Source organism: Macaca mulatta, chromosome 3 (assembly GCF_049350105.2).
Source record: "Macaca mulatta isolate MMU2019108-1 chromosome 3, T2T-MMU8v2.0, whole genome shotgun sequence".
In the NCBI taxonomy this organism is placed as follows: domain Eukaryota; kingdom Metazoa; phylum Chordata; class Mammalia; order Primates; family Cercopithecidae; genus Macaca; species Macaca mulatta.
Window position 1 is genome coordinate 183,784,695 of NC_133408.1, and position 15,638 is coordinate 183,800,332.

The 15,638-nt window shown below is 37.6% G+C and overlaps 1 protein-coding gene across 7 annotated transcripts in view; it reads left to right on the forward strand.

Moving 5' to 3' along the window:
* Positions 1 to 431: 431 nt before the first annotated feature.
* LOC708012 (olfactory receptor 2F1-like) overlaps positions 432 to 15,638 on the forward strand; it is a 98,009-nt gene continuing 82,802 nt past the window's right edge. For 3 of the 7 annotated variants that reach the window (XR_013415680.1, XM_077997618.1, XM_077997617.1), the window contains exons 1-2: positions 440 to 531; positions 7,333 to 7,386. The gene's annotated coding sequence lies outside the window, so the exon portion shown is untranslated. Of the gene's footprint in view, positions 532 to 7,332; positions 7,387 to 15,638 lie in introns of all 7 variants that reach the window. The other 4 variants (XM_077997622.1, XM_077997621.1, XM_077997620.1 and 1 more) reach the window with 3 other exon arrangements.

Genomic DNA, 15,638 nt, shown 5'->3' on the forward strand with positions numbered 1-15,638 from the left:
TTTCCAAATTTACTTATAATAGAGGTCCCAGATCAGCAGCCCATAGGCTGGACTTGGTCCCCAAGGGTCTGTTTAGGGGAACTGGATAGTCCTCTAAATCTTTTCACTAATTTCCAACATTTAAGGAATCAGGAGTTTTTACATAAGCAGGAGACTCCCAGCTTCTCTTGAATAATTTGGAAACAGAGCATCAGAGGGCCTGCATTCTCAAGGCATGACAATCTAAAGCCCCCCTTTAGAAGAGTGTTCTGTTGGCTAGACTGCCCTACCTTCCCAACATCGTGTACCAGGCCCACTTTGCCCCTTCACATTACTGCCTGACCTTTGTAGGCAGTGGGACTTGTAATCAGGTCCTGAATGTTTCCCAACCATGCCCTTTCACTGCGTAGTACTCCCATGGGTGGGTGAAAGGGATTCCTGCAGTGTTGCAACCTGAATAGGGAAAGCAGATACAGCCTCGCAAGGTGACCTGACAGGCTCCAGAAGAAAAGTTTCACTAGAATTCAATAAGGAAACCAAAGAATTGCTCAGGTAAGTGGTTCTCCACAATATGAACATTTGAAATATTGTTAAGTGTGGGGTTTTCTCCATGTGATTGGGGGATATCCCATTAAGGAATGGTACCCATGAATGGTGGAAACTGTGAGTGCTGCGGGGTTATTTTTGGGTTTCTGAGAAGACACTGGTGGAGGTAGGAAAACATTTCTACACTTGAAGGATAATATTCTGACTTATTCGGGGCTACTCATTACCTCAGGCCACTATTTGAAGACAGGATGATATCAGTTGGAATTCTTAGTGTTTTGTAAACTTCTTTCCTTTGTACAATCTCTCAGAGTGGGCCCTTTGGCAGAATGAGTGGGGGATAGTGTTTAAGCATCATTCCAAGATGAACCAGACTCTTATTTTTATGGAGGCAGATTTTGTAACCAAATAGTCTGGCTTCAAATATACATTCTTGTATAAGATGTAGTGTGAAGAAAGCCTAGCACATAGTAAATGCTCAGCAAATGCCATTGTATTTTCTTTTTCTTTCTTTTTTTTTTTGTTTTTTTGTTTTGTTTTGTTTTTTTGAGATGGAGTCTTGCTCTGTGGCCAGGCTGGAATGCAGTGGTGCAATCTCGACTTACTGCAACCTCCGCCTCCCGGGTTCAAGCAATTTTCCTGCCTCAGCCTCCCAAGTAGCTGGGACTAGAGGCATGCGCCACCACACCCAGCTAATTTTTTTGTATTTTTAGTAGTGACAGGTTTCACCACATTGGCCAGGATGGTCTTGATCTCCTGACCTCGTGATCTGCCTGCCTTGGCCTCCCAAAGTGCTGGGATTACAGTTGTTAACCACTGTGCCCTACCTGTATTTTCTATTAAATTATATTCACTGCTCAAAGTTTATGGAATGAGATTGTGTCCCATTCCTACTTTGGTTTATGCTACAAAATTCCTTATGTTTTTAAAACTTTATTTAAATTTATTGTATGACATATTGATAGGAAATCTATTTTTCTGGCATCTTTATTTGGCAATTTCTGCCTTTGCCTTTTAACAGAAGTAAACATTTATGCTAGCCAACTCATTCCTGGAAAGATTTCACCAATTTTCTTTGACAGACTTCTCAAGCAGTCATAGTTTTTACACTATCTAATGGAAACATTTGTAAGTTTTTTTTTTTCTGGTCCCTGAAATATATAGCCTCTGTACCCTAAACCTGTACCCCTTTCTCCTGCCCCACCTCAATCCCATTTAAGAAATTCAAATAGGGTGGTGTGGAGAAAGGAAAAAAATGCCCTAACATCCTCCTAAAGGAAAAACAAAAACCAATCTATTTTAAAGCAGGATATTAAAAATGTCTTAACAACTCTGGTTCAAGCCTGGGGTACTCCTCTGTTTGGAAAACAGCAGGTTCTTTTGACACTGATTATAAAAGGCATCCTTGTTTAGCATACTTTAAAATGTGGAAAAAATGAACTACTTTTTTTTTTTTAGAAATACATTAAAAAATAGTGAACAAAGGAGTATGTAAAAGGGCATTATAAGGATGCAATCAACACCATTTAAATTGTCCAAACTCTACAGGAGTTTAAAGTGTAGAGAACATTTTATTCCCTGAACCATGTGAGAACAAGTTGCTAAAATAGTGCCACAAATCACCCCTGAATATTAAGAAAGTTCTCCTATATAAGCTTCATATAATCATCACAATCAGAAAAGCTATCATTGATATATCACTACTTTCTAATCTCCATACCCCATTTGAATTTTGCCAGTTATCTCAATAGTGGCGCTAATAGCAATAGGATCTAGTCTAGAGTTGTGTGTTCCATTTGGTTGTTATCTTTCTTTAACCTTCAGTTTGGAATAGTTCCTCAGTCTTTCTTTGACTTTTATGACTGACGCTTTTGAACACTACAGGACACTTATTTTATATTTCCTTGTTTTGGATCTTCCTGGTGTTTCCTTATGATTAGTTTCAGGTTATGCATTTTAACAAGATCATCACTTCTGTGAAGCTGAGCTCTTCATTCTGTCAGATGTCACATGATCTCAATTTATCCAATTACTAATGATGTTCATGATCATTACCTGATTAAGGGGGTATCTTCCAAGCTCTCGTATAATATAGTTAATTTAGTGTATCCTACCTTACAGTCCCAACTAGTCACTCTTTCCAACTGTGGCACCAATGGCATCATTAAGGCCACTAATTTGGCATTATTTGTATTTGTACAAATACATAAGACTTTTTATTTAATTATTTAGAACATCTCTTTTTTTTTATATACAGTATCACTTGTTCCCAATATAAACATAGGAACACCGTACCACTGGTTTCCACCATCTTACTTTTAATATACACATTAATGTACAGAAAGTTTATTTATATTTCCAGGTCTGTGCAATCTCTTGTGTGGAAGACTGACCAAAGAATTCCTTTTATTCTGTATACAAACAAACTTAAGTACATAAATATGTGTATTTATGTATATATACAAAATCAAGTATATACAAATCAAGTACATACATATATACATATATGTACTAAAATTATTTGTCTAAATATTAAGTTGTTGGAAAATTAAATATGAAGTACAATTTTGATTTTCAAATGAGAAGTTGAAGGGAAGGTCAGGAGGGGGTGAAGTGGGAAAGTTATACTGAAGAGGGAGGGCTGTGTCCTCCTCCACCATCAGGAGTCATGCCTGCACCTGGGCCTGTGTGCCAAGAGTGAGAGTTGGGTGGGGTGTTCCTGCCTCCTGTCTCCCAACACAGGGAGCCAGTGGGTGAATGAGCTCAGCTCTAACGGTCATGTAGTAAGAAGAGCAAGATGAAAGACCGAGAACTTGGGGAAAGCAGCCTGTGCTCTGTTATTAACTCTTGTGTAATGCTAAGCAACCTTTTTTCTTCTTGGGACCTTAGTTTTCACGCTGTGGAAATGAGGAGAGAGGAATCCCTTTCAACACTGCACAATAAAAAAGGAATAGGTCAGGACCGTAAAATTCTGAGATGAGAAAAACAGAAGCATAAACATCAAGGACACTTTTGTCCCCTTTGGGCTTACAGAACTTCTAACCCATAGACACACCTTCCTGTGTTTCACACATTTCCAAAGGTTCCACCGCACACAAGCTTTAGGACTGCTTTCCATGGAACTGTCCCTCTGTCCCCATTGTCCTTGCAGCCTTTTAAGCTAAATGTGTTATATTTCAGAAACTCCTAGGGGTAAAGACACCCTCTTTGCTACTAATGTTGTAGTTCACATGTGCTTAGAGTGAGATTTACCTTCACAGAAGTGGTGAGGAGACAGACAAACAGCCTGGAGATTAAAAAAGTAGGAAAAGAGCGTGAAAAGCAGAATTATTGTTCATAGACGTCGCCATCTTTCTTTCTGGGCTTGACTGGAGGTTGGAGGGGGCTGGAGTTTTGCTGTGGAGCTTCCCCATGATTCAGTGAGATTTATTTATAGAGACAACTTATGGGACTTCTGTGCTTAGGAAATTTATAGAGCTGTGTGGAAAGAAATTACAAAACCATTTAGAAATAGTGTACTCTTGTGAAAATGTGCTTTATTATTATTATTAATGAAGTTCTTTCTTAGGCGTTGGTTCTGATACCGCCTTCTCACTGAAGTACTATCAGAGACATTCTGCACCTTGGGAGATTACTAGTTCCAACAGATTTATGAAAATTATCGCCAAGTGGCCATCTGGTAAAGTGGCATAAAGGAGAAGAAAGGAGGTTCTTTTGTATTAAATTAACTAAATGAGTATGATTGTAAAAGCTGCACTGCCTTCCAGGAATGGAAAGAATTAGTCGTGGGCTTGGGCTTTGCAACTACTTGCCCACAGAGCATCTCTTTCTGTTTCAGGTGGGTGGGGCAAGGAGAAAATATTTCCTTTAGGCAAAGTAGCTAAAAAACACAAACTAAATCTGTTCTTTCAATGAGTTTTCCAATTCTAAGCAAGAAGAATAGACTGTTGCAGTGGCAGAAGGCAGGCAAGCAGATTAGAAAGCCTTTTAGAGAGATTGTGAGGATCAGAAAACCTCCAAACAGCTTCTCTAAGAATCCATGTGGTTCACTATGCTCCATGGACCTTCTCTCACCTTAGTGCAAATTAGGGGCTTGAATTAGGGGCTGAAGTTGAGGTAAGGTTGATGCCTTTAAATTCCAAAGATTATTTGAAAGCCTCTTCCTGTGGCAGGAGATTAAATGAATAGCTAAAGAAGAAATAAAGAAACAAACCAAAAATTAAGGCCTAATGTTAATTTTTTATCCATTAAGAATTTTAAGAGAAAGATAGAAAGATAAAAATAAATATCCCATCGTTACAAGGTCCAAAGAAAGATTTACTTCTCGCTTTTCAAATTTCTATTTTTAAAACATAGCTGCAAATTGCGTTTATTTGTGCAGCAACTTAATAAACGTTTTCCTTTTGAAATAAGGATAGATTTGTAAGAAGTTGCAGAAAAATGTGCAGGGAATTCCTGTGCACCCTTTACTTTGTTTTCTGTCATGGTAACATCTTGCATAATTATAGTACAATAGCACAAGCAGGAAATAGATTATCTGAATAATCTACAGAGCTTATTCAGATTTTACTACTTTTATATGCATTCATTTGTATATATGCATATATAGTTATATGTGACTTTATCATGTGTTTAGATTTGTATACCCATCACAATCTAGGTACAGAACTATTCCATTACCACAAGACTCCCTTGTGCTACCACTCTATAGCCATATAGACCCCTAACGACATATAATTTTTGCACACTTTCTATGTACCAAGCACTGTTCTAGATACTAGGAATGCGTCACTAAGCAAGTAAAAGTCTATTGAGTCTCTATTGAGAAGAAACCAAAAATAAGCAATTCCAAAAACTGAATATATAATATGTATTAGATGATGAGTTCTATAGATAAAAATACATTTTTAAAATTGGTATTATTTCTTGACAAGCTTATAGATTTAGGCACTAGGCTAAGAATTCAACATGCATAGCTGTTTTGTTTTTCTTTGCAGAAATCTGATGAGGGAGATATATTTTCTGCATTTTGCTTATGAACAAAATAAGATGTATAAAGATTAAATGATTTAATCTGAAATCACAAGGCTGCAAGATGAATGAGTAAAATATGGAAGTTTATAATGTGTTTTTTAAAACATCCTAGCATAAGCTTTCTTTCATGTTATTAACAGCTCTTTTAAAACGTTATTTAAATTTCTATGTAATATTTTTTGGTGGATATCCAAGACATGAGCTATGCTAGGCAATGTTTTACAAAGCAATTCTTGTCTTGTGGATTATAGTAGCGCCTGTGGTGCTGTTTTGTATGTTCCACAGTTACCAGCCTTTCATTTATTCAGGATAGGGCACGTGGGATTAGTGCTGGCCAATGGGCTGTGAGTAAAATTACGTGGTTCACTTCCGGTCAGAAGCAGTAAACGTATGAGTTTGTCATATTCTCTTCCCCTGTCACAAGTGCCTGTAAAAGCCATGTATTGAGATAGCAGAATCTCATGACAGAGCAAGTATGGATCTCTGATCAGTGGATGAAAGAATGCCCCTTGGCTTGCATTTTTGCGTAAGGAAGAAATAAACTTCTGTGTGCAAAGCCATTGTGTTGTTTATTTTCACAGTAGTCGCCTTGAGTTCAGTTTTTGGACTCTTACATATAATATTGCATTGAAAAATCATTCTGGATTAAATATTTTTTCTGTTTGAGATTATTTTCTTGGTATATGACTAGAAGTGGAACTAATGGCTCAAAGTTTCTGAGGCTTACTTCCAAGTTGTTTTCCAAAGTGGTGTTTCTATTAAAAATTCATTGAGTGTCATTTCTCACTAGACTATCAAGAGCATTAGTTACTAAGATCAAAATGATATATTCAGGCACATGAAAGAGACAAAGAAATATCATTGTTGATTTGATTCATACTCATTTCATTATTAGTGAAGTTGACCTTGTTTTCATACATTTATTTTTTTAATAGCTTTATTGAGGTGTAACTGACCTACAGTAAACAGCACATTCTAACAGTGTAAAACTTGGTAAGTTTTGATATCTGTATATGCCAGTGGAAACATTACTACAATCAAGATAATGAACATTTGGAGGTGATCTCCAAGACCTTCCCTATGCTCATTTACAATCCCTCTCTTCTACTCATCTCTGACTTAAAAGATGTGGCTCCACTATCTTCGGCTTGCATTGTTTAGGATAAGAAGTCAGATTTCATCATTCTTTTTGTACTTTTGTATGTATATTTTTTCCCTCTGACAATTTTTAAGGTTTTCTCTTTATTACTGATTTTAAGCAATTTAATTATTATATGTCTTTGTATAGTTTTGTGTGTGTGTGTGTGTATGTGTGTGTGTGTACTTGGGGATCACCAAGGTTCTTTGACCTTTGGATTTATAGTTTTCATCAAATTTGGTAATTGAGGGGGAATTCTTTCTCCAAATATTTTTCCAATTACATGTAAATTAGGTAGATTAAGTTTCTCATATTTTATATATGCTTAGTTAGATTTTTGCTCTTTTTCCTCTTTGTATTTCATTTTGAATAGTTCCTATTGCTGTGTCACCAACTTCACTAATTTTTTTTACAATGCATAATCCTGCTGTTAATTCCATCCAGTTGTGTTTTTCTTTTAGGGACTGTATGTTTTCATGTCTAGAAGTTTGTTTTGGTTCTTTAAAAATATTTTCCATGACTTTAATCTTTTAAACGTATGATTGCAGTTATAATAATTGCTTTGATGTTTCTCACTGCTAGTTCAAATGCCTATACCAGATTTGGGTCTTCTTTTAATCTTAATTTTTTTTTAGAGATGGAATCTCAAACTATGTTGCTCAGGCTGGAGGGCTGTGGCTACTTCACAGGTGAGATCATACCACACTACATCCTCAAACTCCTGGGCTCAAGCAACCGCTCACTTCAGTCTACCAAGTGGGTCTTTCTTGACTGATAAAGTTTCCTTCTTAAAATTGGTCATATTTTCCTGCTCCTTTGTATACATGGTTGATAGTCATTGTGAGTTTTTGTCATTTTGAGTGCTAGGTATTTTTGTATTCCTCTAAATATTTATGAACTTTGTTCTGGGATTCAATTAAATTACCTGGAATTAGTTTGATTCTTTTGGGTCTTGCTTTTCGAATTTGTTAGGTAGGACGAGAGCAGCATTTACTCTAGAGTTAATTATTCAGCACTGCTGAGGCAAGAAGCTCTCGGTACTCTATGCAAAGGCTTATAAATTAGCGGGGTTTTTTTCTTCTGGTCTGATTGATGGGAATAAGCATTGCTCCTGGCCCATTGTAGCACTGGGTTTTGTTCCTTTTAACCCTTACAAGTAGTTATTTTCTGATCTCAAGTATTTTATAATGGTGTATAACAGCCAAAATTCTCTTGAAAAAGAATTACAAATTTGGAGGATTTGCACTATTTGCTTCTAAGCCTTTCTATAAAGCTACAGTAATTAAGAAAGTGTGGTGTTTTTAAAAGATCATAGTGAAATCCCGTCTCCACTAGAAATACAAAAATTAGCTGGGTGTGGTGGCAATGGCCTTTACCAAGCTTCCATGTATCATCATCATCATTATCATCATCATCCGGTATTTATAGTTGCAAGCAACAGATGCAAACTTTGGTTAGTTTCAACAGAAAGCACATTTATTAAGGAGTGTTAATAGCTCACATAATCTCTGAGAATAATGTTTGGAGTTGACTACCATCAAGAAAAACATTTAAAAAATCATTCTACAGAAGTGATTCTATGAAGCATCGATGCAGTTTTTTGTGGGGGGCCCAGACAGGGTTGTGTGTGCTGCTGATACCCATGGTACACCAGATAATCCTAGAATTGTTAACACTAGTTATTCAGGAAACTGGACTTACTACTGCCTCTAGTGTCAGTCTCACCACATTTAATTCTGGGCAGTTCCTCCCTTTTTGTATCACTAGTCCTTGAATGGCACAAAAACACCTGAATAATAGAGACCGGGTCACAAACCTGAGCCCCTACTGCAGACAACGCTGAGAATATTTTAGCCTCTCCTAAGAGAGGATACCCCAAGCATCAGAGGAAGAAGACGCTAGACAGAAAAACATCATGACAGATGTTTACATTTCACATCTTTGGGTCCTTCAACATACATACACTTCTTTCTTCTCTTTTTTTTTTTTTTTTTTTTTTTAATTTATTTATTATTATTATACTTTAAGTTGTAGGGTACATGTGCATAACGTGCAGGTTTGTTACATATGTATACTTGTGCCATGTTGCTGTGCTGCACCCATCAACTCGTCATTTACATCAGGTATAACTCCCAATGCAATCCCTCCCCCCTCCCCCCTCCCCATGATAGGCCCCGGTGTGTGATGTTCCCCTTCCTGAGTCCGAGTGATCTCATTGTTCAGTTCCCACCTATGAGTGAGAACATGCGGTGTTTGGTTTTCTGTTCTTGTGATAGTTTGCTAAGAATGATGGATTCCAGCTGCATCCAAGTCCCTACAAAGGACTCAAACTCATCCTTTTTTATGGCTGCATAGTATTCCATGGTGTATATGTGCCACATTTTCTTAATCCAATCTGTCACTGATGGACATTTGGGTTGATTCCAAGTCTTTGCTATTGTGAATAGTGCTGCAATAAACATACATGTGCATGTGTCTTTATACCAGCATAATTTATAATCCTTTGGGTATATACCCAGTAATGGGATGGCTGGGTCATACGGTACATCTAGTTCTAGATCCTTGAGGAATCGCCATACTGTTTTCCATAATGGTTGAACTAGTTTACAATCCCACCAACAGTGTAAAAGTGTTCCTATTTCTCCACATCCTCTCCAGCACCTGTTGTTTCCTGACTTTTTAATGATTGCCATTCTAACTGGTGTGAGATGGTATCTCATTGTGGTTTTGATTTGCATTTCTCTGATGGCCAGTGATGATGAGCATTTTTTCATGTGTCTGTTGGCTGTATGAATGTCTTCTTTTGAGAAATGTCTGTTCATGTCCTTTGCCCACTTTTTGATGGGGTTGTTTGTTTTTTTCTTGTAAATTTGTTTGAGTTCTTTGTAGGTTCTGGATATTAGCCCTTTGTCAGATGAGTAGATTGCAAAAATTTTCTCCCATTCTGTAGGTTGCCTGTTCACTCTGATGGTAGTGTTTTTTGCTGTGCAGAAGCTCTTTAGTTTAATGAGATCCCATTTGTCAATTTTGGCTTTTGCTGCCATTGCTTTTGGTGTTTTAGACATGAAATCTTTGCCCATGCCTATGTCCTGAATGGTACTACCTAGGTTTTCCTCTAGGATTTTTATGGTATTAGGTCTAACATTTAAGTCTCTAATCCATCTTGAATTAATTTTCGTATAAGGAGTAAGGAAAGGATCCAGTTTCAGCTTTCTACTTATGGCTAGCCAATTTTCCCAGCACCATTTATTAAATAGGGAATCCTTTCCCCATTTCTTGTTTCTCTCAGGTTTGTCAAAGATCAAATGGCTGTAGATGTGTGGTATTATTTCTGAGGACTCTGTTCTGTTCCATTGGTCTATATCTCTGTTTTGGTACCAGTACCATGCTGTTTTGGTTACTGTAGCCTTGTAGTATAGTTTGAAGTCAGGTAGCGTGATGCCTCCAGCTTTGTTCTTTTGACTTAGGATTGTCTTGGAGATGCGGGCTCTTTTTTGGTTCCATATGAACTTTAAAGCAGTTTTTTCCAATTCTGTGAAGAAACTCATTGGTAGCTTGATGGGGATGGCATTGAATCTATAAATTACCTTGGGCAGTATGGCCATTTTCATGATATTGATTCTTCCTATCCATGAGCATGGTATGTTCTTCCATTTGTTTGTGTCCTCTTTTATTTCACTGAGCAGTGGTTTGTAGTTCTCCTTGAAGAGGTCCTTTACATCCCTTGTAAGTTGGATTCCTAGGTATCTGATTCTCTTTGAAGCAATTGTGAATGGAAGTTCATTCCTGATTTGGCTCTCTGTTTGTCTGTTACTGGTGTATAAGAATGCTTGTGATTTTTGCACATTAATTTTGTATCCTGAGACTTTGCTGAAGTTGCTTATCAGCTTAAGGAGATTTTGGGCTGAGACAATGGGGTTTTCTAAATATACAATCATGTCATCTGCAAACAGGGACAATTTGACTTCTTCTTTTCCTAACTGAATACCCTTGATTTCTTTCTCTTGCCTGATTGCCCTAGCCAGAACTTCCAACACTATGTTGAATAGGAGTGGTGAGAGAGGGCATCCCTGTCTTGTGCCAGTTTTCAAAGGGAATTTTTCCAGTTTTTGCCCATTCAGTATGATATTGGCTGTGGGTTTGTCATAAATAGCTCTTATTATTTTGAGGTACGTTCCATCAATACCGAATTTATTGAGCGTTTTTAGCATGAAGGGCTGTTGAATTTTGTCAAAAGCCTTTTCTGCATCAATTGAGATAATCATGTGGTTCTTGTCTTTGGTTCTGTTTATATGCTGGATTATGTTTATTGATTTGCGAATGTTGAACCAGCCTTGCATCCCAGGGATGAAGCCCACTTGATCATGGTGGATAAGCTTTTTGATGTGTTGCTGAATCCGGTTTGCCAGTATTTTATTGAGGATTTTTGCATCGATGTTCATCAGGGATATTGGTCTAAAATTCTCTTTTTTTGTTGTGTCTCTGCCGGGCTTTGGTATCAGGATGATGTTGGCCTCATAAAATGAGTTAGGGAGGATTCCCTCTTTTTCTATTGATTGGAATAGTTTCAGAAGGAATGGTACCAACTCCTCTTTGTACCTCTGGTAGAATTCAGCTGTGAATCCATCTGGTCCTGGACTTTTTTTGGTTGGTAGGCTATTAATTGTTGCCTCAATTTCAGAGCCTGCTATTGGTCTATTCAGGGATTCAACTTCTTCCTGGTTTAGTCTTGGAAGAGTGTAAGTGTCCAGGAAATTATCCATTTCTTCTAGATTTTCCAGTTTATTTGCGTAGAGGTGTTTATAGTATTCTCTGATGGTAGTTTGTATTTCTGTGGGGTCGGTGGTGATATCCCCTTGATCATTTTTAATTGCGTCGATTTGATTCTTCTCTCTTTTCTTCTTTATTAGTCTGGCTAGTGGTCTGTCAATTTTGTTGATCTTTTCAAAAAACCAACTCCTGGATTCATTGATTTTTTGGAGGGTTTTTTGTGTCTCTATCTCCTTCAGTTCTGCTCTGATCTTAGTTATTTCTTGCCTTCTGCTAGCTTTCGAATGTGTTTGCTCTTGCTTCTCTAGTTCTTTTAATTGCGATGTTAGAGTGTCAATTTTACATCTTTCCTGCTTTCTCTTGTGGGCATTTAGTGCTATAAATTTCCCTCTACACACTGCTTTAAATGTGTCCCAGAGATTCTGGTATGTTGTATCTTTGTTCTCATTGGTTTCAAAGAACATCTTTATTTCTGCCTTCATTTCGTTATGTACCCAGTAGTCATTCAGGAGCAGGTTGTTCAGTTTCCATGTAGTTGAGCGGTTTTGAGTGAGTTTCTTAGTCCTGAGTTCTAGTTTGATTGCACTGTGGTCTGAGAGACAGTTTGTTATAATTTCTGTTCTTGTACATTTGCTGAGGAGTGCTTTACTTCCAATTACGTGGTCAATTTTGGAGTAAGTATGATGTGGTGCTGAGAAGAATGTATATTCTGTTGATTTGGGGTGGAGAGTTCTATAGATGTCTATTAGGTCTGCTTGTTGCAGAGATGAGTTCAATTCCTGGATATCCTTGTTAACTTTCTGTCTCGTTGATCTGTCTAATGTTGACAGTGGAGTGTTGAAGTCTCCCATTATTATTGTATGGGAGTCTAAGTCTCTTTGTAAGTCTCTAAGGACTTGCTTTATGAATCTGGGTGCTCCTGTATTGGGTGCATATATATTTAGGATAGTTAGCTCTTCCTGTTGAATTGATCCCTTTACCATTATGTAATGGCCTTCTTTGTCTCTTTTGATCTTTGATGGTTTAAAGTCTGTTTTATCAGAGACTAGTATTGCAACCCCTGCTTTTTTTTGTTCTCCATTTGCTTCTTTCTTCTCATGTTAACAACTCCTCCCACTTAAAATGCTCTCATCTGACACTGTGCACAGTTAGAACACACTAGCCATCTTCTCAGATGATGTTAGAGTTTCATCCATCTTCGAGACTGGATGTTTTCGATGAATACCAGGCCTCCTCTGGAAGGTCAAAATCCTGCCTTGATATTCTATAACCTGCGAACCAATCTAAAAAATATGCAGCCATGAATAAACCCAAATAAAATAGTAAGACAAGAGATGAACAAAGAATTAATCAAACATACCAATATACACGTGACACATCAAGGAGAAAAATTTGTGAAGATGCTATATCCTCATTTCTGTGACTGGCCACGTGGTCACAGTGTTTGTGACTTTTCTGCTCCACCCATTCCATAATCCCTTTGCCCTCACACAGCTCCTTAGCTTGTTTGGATTATTCACCCGAGGGGTTATCTGAATCTTCATTCTGAAGAAGAAATGTTAGAGTGGGCATTAAGTATGTGGAAACTGAATATCATGTACGTCATAGTCAACCTATTAGACTTCTATTTTTCTCTTTTTTTATTTTATAGCCTTACTTTGTTTTTTGTTTTTTTTTAAATTTTATTTTTGAGACACAGCCTTACTTTGTCACCCAGGCTGGAATGCAGTGGTGCAATCTCGGCACACTGCAACCTCCGCCTCCCAAGTTCAAGTGATTCTCATGCCTCAGCCTCCTGAGTAGCTGGGATTACAGGCACCCACCACCACACCTGGCTAATTGTTTTGGTATTCTTAGTAGAGATGGGATTTCACCATCTTGGCCAGGCTGGTCTTGAACTCTTGACCTCGTTATCCATCCGCCTGGGCCTTTCAAAGTGCTGGGATTACAGGCATGAGCCACGGCGCCCGGCCTAGTCTTAAGTTTTTAGGATGGCATTTTACCAGCCAGTGCTAATAAATTAAAGTCCTGTGGGCCACCTTGAGACTACAAGCGCTCATACTTAGTAGTTGCTTATGAAAGACATTTGGACATATAGGAGGAAGGAAGGAGCTATTGATACAGGGACAAAATAAGATGAAATTCTAACCAAGAAAGCCATTAAGAAGAAATTTGTTTTTTAAAGTCGAGCACCAGAAAATATTTGAGAATAAAAATCTGATTCAGTCTCCAATAGGCATGAAGACATCCTTGAAGGTTATCTATAAAACATGCCCTTTGGGGACATTTGACTTTCACTTGATCTTAGCCAAAAGGCTGAGAAGCAGTGGACATCTGGCTTTCAAAGATTGACTTCTCTTTAAATCTCCATAGGCCTTTATGATAATTGGTCGCTATGGATAACATTACTTAATATGTATAATTTTAGAACATGTATAAATAGTCATTTTTTTGTTAATCAAAAATATCTTGATTTGTCTTTCTATTTTCTCCATCGTATAAAAGTAAATAAAGGATTTTAGAATATTCCTAATTTTAAAATTATGAATTTGAGTAATTTTTTTCTTTTTATTATTATTATTATTATCATTATTATACTTTAAGTTCTAGGGTACATGTGCATAACGTGCAGGTTTGTTACATATGTATACTTGTGCCATGTTGGTGTGCTGCACCCATCAACTCGTCAGCACCCATCAACTCGTCATTTACATCAGGGATAACTCCCAATGCAATCCATCCCCCCTCCCCCCTCCCCATGATAGGCCCTGGTGTGTGATGTTCCCCTTCCCGAGTCCAAGTGATCTCATTGTTCAGTTCCCACCTATGAGTGAGAACATTTGGTGTTTGGTTTTCTGTTCTTGCCATAGTTTGCTAAGAATGATGTTGGTGGGATTGTAAACTAGTTCAACCATTATGGAAAACAGTACGGCGATTCCTCAAGGATCTAGAACTAGAAGTACCATATGACCCAGCCATCCCATTACTGGGTATATACCCAAAGGATTATAAATCATGCTGTTATAAAGACACATGCACACATATGTTTATTGCGGCACTATTCACAATAGCAAAGACTTAGAATCAACCCAAATGTCCATCAGTGACAGACTGGATTAAGAAAATGTGGCACATACACACCATGGAATACTATGCAGCCATAAAAAAGGATAAGTTTGTGTCCTTTGTAGGGACATGGATGCAGCTTGAGTAATTTTTGATACAACAGGTGTTAACAGTGAAAAATATGCCCTTTGGAACCTAGATCTGACTACTCGTCTGGCTCTGGAAACAACAGAACCATATGTTGGTCACAGATTAGAGCAGTTCTCAATCCTGGCACTACTGACATTTTGAATCATACAATACTTTGCTGTGGGGGACTGTCCCGTGTAATGTAGAGTGTTTAGCAGCATCCCTGGCCTCTATTCATTAGACAACCGAAAATTTCTCCAGACACTGCCAAATGTCCACAGGTGGGCATTTGCCCCAATCGAGACCACTCAAAAAGAGCATACACAACAAAGCAACCTCACAAAATGTTGTTTTGTAGTTGGAGTCATATTCATTCTTCAATAAGTTATTATACTTGGGTAATGGATTACCTTATGAAGTCTGTGAACCCTTAAGCATTAGACTAATTACTTTAAAAAAAATTCTGAACAATATAGGGAAAATTTTGAGTTTTCAGTTCTTACTTGGAGTGGTTGGAAGCACTTCCGATGTGTTAACTCATTTAGCATTGAGTGCTGCCCTTTGGGGAAGGCACTTTTATTCCTGAGGCACAAATAGGATAAGAAACTTCCTTAATGTGAAATTGTTAGAGGATAGAGCCAAGATTTTGAAAATTGGTTTTTAAATTTATTATTATTATTATTATTTTATTACTGGATTTAGAAATGTTGAAATTGGGGGTCCATGTGCAGGTTTGTTTCATGGGTATATGGATGATAAGGTTTGGGATTCTAATGATCCTGTCAACTAAGGAGTAAAAATAATACCTGGTAGGTAATTTTTAACACTTGCCCCCTCCTTTTCTGTCATGTTTTGGAACCTTCAGCATCTATTGTTCCCATCTTTGTCTCTGTGTCTGTGTGTACCCAATGTTTATCTCCCACTTATAAGTGAGAACATGTGGTATTTAGTTTTCTATTTCTGTGTTAGTTCAATT